Source organism: Sinocyclocheilus anshuiensis, unplaced genomic scaffold, assembly GCF_001515605.1.
Source record: "Sinocyclocheilus anshuiensis isolate Anshui unplaced genomic scaffold, SAMN03320099.WGS_v1.1 scaffold539, whole genome shotgun sequence".
NCBI classification, from domain to species: Eukaryota; Metazoa; Chordata; class Actinopteri; order Cypriniformes; family Cyprinidae; genus Sinocyclocheilus; species Sinocyclocheilus anshuiensis.
In genome coordinates this window covers 641,581-649,571 of record NW_015549612.1, presented here as the reverse complement: position 1 = coordinate 649,571, position 7,991 = coordinate 641,581, and the positions used below count along the sequence as shown (strand labels likewise).

General features: G+C 37.3%; 1 long non-coding RNA gene across 1 annotated transcript in view; it reads right to left on the bottom strand.

Moving 5' to 3' along the window:
- Window positions 1-2,180, bottom strand: part of LOC107659238 (uncharacterized) — a 20,281-nt gene extending 18,101 nt beyond the window's left edge. The window contains exon 1 of the long non-coding RNA XR_001630888.1: window positions 2,110-2,180. This is a non-coding gene — a long non-coding RNA (uncharacterized LOC107659238). The remainder of the gene's footprint in view (window positions 1-2,109) is intronic.
- Window positions 2,181-7,991: the final 5,811 nt, after the last annotated feature.

Genomic DNA, 7,991 nt, shown 5'->3' with positions numbered 1-7,991 from the left:
ACACACACACACACACACACACACACACACACACACACAAATACGCAAGCTTCACCTGTTAAGGAGCTGCACTTATGTTTCATTCCCTCTGCAGTCCTTGGGGAGGCTCTGTAGTCTTCATTAGACACGCACAGAAAGGCCGGGCAATTAATATGATTCTGCTCCCGTTGCTGATGCAAGACCTGCTTTCCTCATTTCAATGTAAACTCTAATTATTACATAAAAATATGAGATCTGCCCACAGATAAGTGTTCAATCAGCCCTTAAAGGTTTCAATTTGCTGCTCGGTTTCATTTCATTTCCTCTCATTCAACAGGCATCAGACAGGCACTAGTGTAACACAACTAAACTTGAATATAGAGTGGGGTCCAACATTTCTAAACCACTAATGAAAATGCATGTTTTGCCATTTTTTTTCAAATGCGATACTTTTTCATTACAAATGATATTATCAGTAGCCTATAACAGTTGGCTATTATCAATTTGTGTACAAAAAAAAAACATCAAAAGGAAATTCAGAATGTGTTTTACTTTAATAGCAGCAGCATTTGAGCTGGATGAGCACCACATGTTTGTGTCAAACCTTGATCGTGTTCTCCAACGTGATTTGAGATGATCCAAACTGCATCTTGTGCTTCAATGGAAGCAAGAACATCTGATCATCTGCACAAAGTTTCATTATCAAAGTCATATATGTGTATTTCATTAGTGACCTATAAATAGTGCAGGGTTTTAAATATTTCTTACATTTATGTTCCAAATTGTTCAGAAAATCTGTTTATTTTCAGGTTTAGAATCAAAAATCAACTCAGTAATTAATGAAACAGCTCCCCTAGTGATCCGATAGTAAACTGCAAGACACAACAAACTCACTAAAGGAGAACAGAACATACTGTGATTGACAGCTGTTTAACAGCTTGTGTCTCACTGATCAGTCAGGAGTCTCCACTCACAGCCAAATTACACTGTTACCTCCGATTTATCTACATTTCTAATTAGGACCACATACTGTTTATCAGATCTGCATTTATAACATCTGTGTGATTGATTCCCTTCTTTAAAACGTGTGATTGATTCTCTTTTCTCTATTGAGAAAAACACCTGTTTTCACCAGCTAAATCCTATGAAGAAAAGCGTTCACAAAACTTGCAGTTCATTAATAAATTACTGAAAACCTATAATTAATACAAAGCCATTTTTGTTGAGAGTTGTATTTAGAGAGGGAGTCCAAATTCCCCTCAAAATGCCACCCCGACACAATCATTTCAGCAACTGTCACATTTTAGTCCGTATTTATCTCTTAAGGATTTTGGAATTCATAAATGTTACATCAGATCAAATCCCAGCCCAGTGAAGCTTTAAGATATTTGACTTTCAGAAAGTAAATCTCAAATATAAACACACAAAACAGTGATTTTATAAAATAGTGTTAAATCTGTTCATGCAGGATATTATAGCTGCAGGGCCACTTATTCAGTCATCGCTATTGTTGAATCACATAGCCTACTGAGAAAAACAAAGACATTTGAGGGCTTTCTTAGGTTACAATTAAAATAATATTGCATATTATGAGATTTGTTTAAATATGTTGTTTATTTTAATTTTTTAATTTACATTTGTGTTATAATGTTTGTTAAGGATTCTCTTACTATAAAACAGTCATATTAAAACAGTCCAAAACAGTTCTAAACAAATATGATTTTGATGCAAGAGGACAACAGAACATGGACTTTTTCACTGGAGGAAGCTTTATGATGGATTTTGGATTTATTTATATCAAACACGCAGCTTTTTGCTTCATGAGACATTAACTGATGGACTGGAGTCCTGTGGATTAGGCCTACTTGTGGATTATTGTGATGTTTTTATCAGTTAACCTGTTTGCTGCAGGATACCATTGGTGAGCAAATTCTAAATTTCAATCTGTTCTGATGAAGAACAAACTCGATGGACTGACGGTAAGTACATTTTCTGCAAATTTTCATTTTGGGTGAATTATTCCTTTAATGTCTCTTATGTAGGCTATCTGGCTGCAGAGTAACTAGCTTAACATTGTAGTGAAATTACTTCAGAGAACATAAAGGTGCTGTTTACTGAGACCACACTTACTTGTTCTCTAGAGCTTCAGAGGCAGCCATGGTGCTCTCCAATTCTTCAATGCCTTCTAAGCGTTGCAACTCTTCTCTATAGAGACAAAGATAGTTTACTTTAATATTATTTACAGACATTACATTTTGTTGTGTGCCAACGTATGCTGTAATAAAAAATCTAAATAGCATAACATCAAACTTACTTTTAGTAGCATACTTATGTATTCATTTATATTTACATTTAGTCATTTAGCAGACGCTTTTATCAAAAAAAAATCAGATATATTCTTAGCAGGGGCGATTCTATTTATTGAGATGCACCTGTAGATAGGTATAACATATAACTGAATAAGCCAAATACAAGTCTTCATGATCTCACACACACATCTCTTTACTGTACACACACAAAATTTTACTGTTTGCAATTCTAGTACAACCCTCTTTCCTTAGCTCAAGTATGCAAACCTTTTTGCCACATGCACTGGAAAATTTATTACATTGAAAGCTATATTTTCAAATGAAAATGGCAACATGATCGTTTTATAAAGTATAATTATAAAGTATGCGTTCATATGTGCTTCATTTTCACTGGAGGAAACAGCTGTGGTGTGATGAGGGGTGAACGCAGCGAAAACTTAGGCTACAGTAGATGGGGAACCGATTTATATTTTGTAAACTGTATTTATGACAAAGAACAGAACTGCTCAGATGCAGATATTATAACAATCTATCGTTAAACACACACCTTGTCCTCTGTTTCTCGCTCTGCGCCGCCGCTGTGCGGTCTGCGGATTGAAAAAGAACGCAAGACGGGGAGGAGCCGATCGAAGTCTGCCGCCGTTTTCATTCGAAATTTAAAGGGGACTGAGGCGATCACGAGTTCGTGTACAGTTTATGGAGCTAATCGCAAAATTTTAGGGGGGCTGATTAGTCATAGCTATAGCCCCCCTAAAATGGCCTAGCGACGCCCATGATTCTTAGTATCACAGTGTGGTTTGAAAACGAATATTGAATCAGATACTGACCGGTCTGAAAGTGCTCCACTTGATGGACAGTCAATATTAGACAGTGCAGGAGCCATCAAATAATGCTTGAGATTTTTACACGGGGTTGAGGTGCGTGGACCCTCGTAGCTAAAAAAAAGAATATAACAGAAGTGTCTACCTAGCAATGTACATAAGCATAATTTCACCACATCAACTAATTCAGACACATTTGCATTTGATAAATTAAATAAAATTTCGTATTTGTATTTCGTAGTTTTCGTATTTTCCTGTCACAGTTGCTACCGATATGATAAACAGCCATGACCCGGCTGCACTTCCGCACTAGTCGGCCACACTGTCTCGAATAAACGCTGTTTTACCAACCAGGTATCACGAAACACAGTGTAAACGCGAGTACTGTCTGAATGTCGAATTAAATTAAAATATTCTTACTAGTAGCCAGGATACATCAGTTAACCAACTTTAGCTAGTTACTACCTGTCAAGGAGAAAATTTGCCAACTCAGCATTCGGTTTTAAACCTTTGTCTATTTTAAGCTGTCTCATCTCTCAAACGCATCTCCAATATTTATTCTGCTTTTATTATACCGTTGTTGATCATAAAGATTTTTGGATGGATGTCGAGGCTTTTAAGGATGGGCAGAAAGTTCTATTTCCCACTCTGACCCCTTTCATTTGCCAGCTTCCATGACTGAAATTAAATACGCTGTTTCCCGCCAACTGGCAACCCGGGGTGCCGAAATTCTCCAGTAGCCCTTCACTGCAGAACAAAAGATCCAGGGGGCGTGGTTGGATCCAGATCTAGGGGGTGGAGATTGGTAGGTTTAGGGGTGGAGATGGGTGGAGACGGATAGGTTTAGGTATATGTAAGGTGGGAGGTTTTGGATCTGGATCCAACCACGCCCCCTGGATCTTGCAGATCGGGGCGGGGCTGCATCTGGGGTGGGGCTGCACGTGTCGCCCCGCCCCATACCTACTCTGATTGGTTCGATCGTCTTTCATAGGCATACATGATAGGAAATGTGTGCGTAGTTGGTGTAGGATGGAGTATATTGTTTAAAAAGCTAAAAATGCTCTGCCGTTTTAGCCTTCATTATAATGCACAGTTGTTTATTGTAAACTTGACACTATGTCTGTTTTATTGAATCATGAGATGTTAGCTGCTGCAAATTTAATCTTCTGGACCAGTCGAATTCACAAATTAATCACTGAGACATTCTAAAACGCTTAACGTGAAAGTAGGCTATGTGGCTTAATGCATTAAAACGGTTTAAAAAAAAAAAAACTCAGTAAACACATTATTAATAAAGCATTCTATTCACAGACAAGCAGATATGAGCCCAGAATACAAACGCAGCACGTTTAATTATTCGTTCAGCATTTTCCTCCTATAACCTGCTTGTCTTAGAATGCTTTATTAAAAAATTCTTTTTTTTTTATCTTTTTAAAACACGTTTTAATGCATAACGCCACCTCACATGAAAACATACTATAATTTATAATAAATACTGTAGTGTTTTTGAACCATACTATAGTAAAGTGTATTATACTGTATATATTATAGTATTTACAACACTTTTTAATGAATGCTACAGCATACTGTAGTATTAACTACAGTGAACTGATAAACTGTAATAAATACTGTAGTATACTTTAGTTTTTACTACAGTAAACTGTAGTGTATTGTAGTATAATATGCCCTATATTTGTAGAAAACTTAGTACAGTATTGGGTAAAGTAATTTGTTTCTATTAGTATAGTTGTTATATTACCACAGCAACTAGGCTATAGAATTACCACAACAAATTAATTCAAGCACTTACTCTAGTATGGTTCAAAAACACTATATTTACTATAGAATTTTTTCATGTGGGACGTTAAGCGTTTTCCTTATAGGCTAATGGTTTTCTATGAGAGGAAAACACTCAACTCAACACGTAATTAAACGCATTGCGTTCTTAATCTGGACTCATCTGCTTGTCTGTGAATAGAATGCTTTATTAATAATGTGTTTACTGAGTTTGGTCTTTTTAAAACACCGTTTTAATGCATTAAGCCACGTTAAGCTTAGATGTCCCGATTCATTCCAGCTGATTGAAAAGAATCGGCTCAATATTGGTCACAAAATGGTTATCGGAGAAGATACCAATTTAATATATTTATATTAATTTAATATAAATAGATGATACTTTATAAAGTTTATCTCAATATTTGACCGCGGTGGCTGTGAGATTGTCGGATCTTGTTTGAGCTATAATGAGTCAAAATGTGATGTTTTCCAATCGACTGCAATTTTGCCCTGAAACCGGTCATATCAGAAGTTATAGCCTACATGGCTTATTCAAGAATGTGCATTTATTACATGGACTGAGCAAAAACATTTAAAAAGTGTCTAAAATGCGCGCGCATGATCTCTAAATAGTAGCCTACCATTGAATGATATATAAAAGTTTAACTTAACACTGTTAAAATGTATGAAACTGTTTGCTGAAATAACCACAACCTTAACAACTGCACTGAAAGAGCACGATGCGCATGAATTTGCGTTCGTTACTATAGCAACAGATTCCAGGTATGTTCTTTCAGAATCATCACTGGCCTGTAGAAATAAAAGGTTCTCGATTTCTTCACTTTAAAATAACGAGGAGCAGCATATTTTCCTGAAATAAAGGGGGAGGAAAAAGTCTATACTTCGCAATGTAGTGAAGAAAATTAAAGTTTCATAAAAATTAAAATGGCACACAGCAGACACATTAGCCTATTGCGGTGTCATTTATTAACTGCATGACAGATAATTATATGTAACTATAATTGTCTTGCCATGCAATATAAATTTAAACAATACTGATACATCCTTTTCATTTAATTTCTCATACTCTGATGAAATAATCAAATTTTCAAAAAGTATTTAATTCATAATTCATTCCTCTATCTAAAGACCTGATCCTACCACTGTGGATAATCAACCCAATTCATTTATTAAATGTAGTAGGTTGTTCGTCTGTTAGCCTAAAGACCAGCTTAATTGAGCAAAACAATCATTTACGGGACATGGCCAGTTGCAGGCTAATGTTTTTTTTTTTCGTCTGTGCATTATGAAGCCAAAAATTGCACAGCGTTTTTAGCTTTTTAAACAACAACAAAGCTAGGCGTGAGGACTGGAATTGGGACCCGCTGGGCTACATCATGTGTCATTCACCAGTGAGAAAACTTTAAAAGTACTACAATACCAGGAAGGAAGATCGGGTTGTTGATGTTTGCCTGCCATTCTCGCTCTGTCTGCACAGCGTGCGTGAAGGCGCTGATGACGTATCCCGTCTGCGCGAACCGGGTGCGCAGAGGTATGCTAATACATATGTTGACAGGCAGGTAGGAAAGTCAATTAAAACGCTCGGACCGAGCGTTTTGATTGGATGAACATTTCTTGGTCCTATGCCTTCCACAGAATATATACAGATAAATAGCCTACATTTAGACCACTTAACTTAATGATTGCAATCGGGATGTGGAGACTTTCAACCAGCATAACAAAGAATGTTTCTGAAGACAATCACCTCTTGCACCTTTAAATATTAAAAGGCCAACTTTGTGTATGTTATGAAGTAGGGTACTATTTTTCTTTGCCTTAAATTTAAGATACTACAACATTGATGGGCTGATCACCCTGGCTGATTTGTTTTGCGATAATGATCGACTGACTACATAATCCCTTACTCAAGTAAATGGCATTAATAAGCAACTTTTTGTTGAATGTCAAGTAGGCCTACTAGAAGAGTCAACAGTGATTGGATATTGAATCTTAGAACTGTGACACTCCAGCCTTATCTGCCCCCATTTTACCTGACATCAACCTACATAATATGATTTCACAAGAATATGTGCCTGACAGAGCTCTGACAATCCACACGAGTCATCGCTATGACACAAAAATGCAGGAGCTACTCCCTGCAGAGCTGTTTACATTCACGGAGAGAACAAACAGCGCCTGGGAGAATTTATACTGTTGAACCCCAGAGTAAGTGACCCTCCAGTGAGAACCAGGGCAGAACAAGCCTCTGGCCTTGCAGCACAATATCTGATCCAAACCGGTCCTGCTGCTGAGTGTCACGCTGTAACCTCAACCTCTCTGTTCTGCACAGTGATGTGGAAGGAAAAGAAGAGATTCTTGAGCGCAGGGGAGTTCTGTCAGAATTGAATGCTTTCAGATGTACGCCAGGTTCAGGAGCCCTAAACTCCCCAGCAATGCCAGGTGGAGACAGCTCTTGATTTTTAACACCAACAAATGTCTCAAATTGGATGGGGGGGGTTCTAGCTCCTTCCAAAAAGTTCTGGAAGGACAGGAACCTGAGCCGTAGTGCCCTCTTCTGGAAGCCAGCTGTGGAAACTGTCAAAACATAACTTGACAAAACTGAGAATGTCACAAGGTGAAACAGACTGTTGTTTGGCAAACATGCATCGTGACAGAAGCAGAGAAAATCTGTTTCACACAGATGTGTTTTAGGACAAAAAACTATTTAAACATTTTTAAAGAGCGTCAATAAAATTCTGACCTTCAAGTCGAGCTGTCACGATATATACAGAGGCTCATGGCACATATACATAGACCTTGAGCACATTAAAGACAAATTTCATGCAGATATCACAAAATATGACCTTCTGTCAGGAGAGATTGCTTCTCTGCCTTTTGGCTAAGATCATGTGTAGTGTAGTGTAGTTTGTAGATTTTGCTTTTCAATTGTGAATGACATTTCTTTTTGGTTATTTATCGCTGTTGCCATGGATACAGTCCCAGCATGACACTTTCAAAATTATTTTTGAAAGAAATAAGACTCCTTGAAAATGTTGGCATGCAGGAAATATCAAAAAAGTTCCTTTTAAAGAGAGAGAGAGAGAGA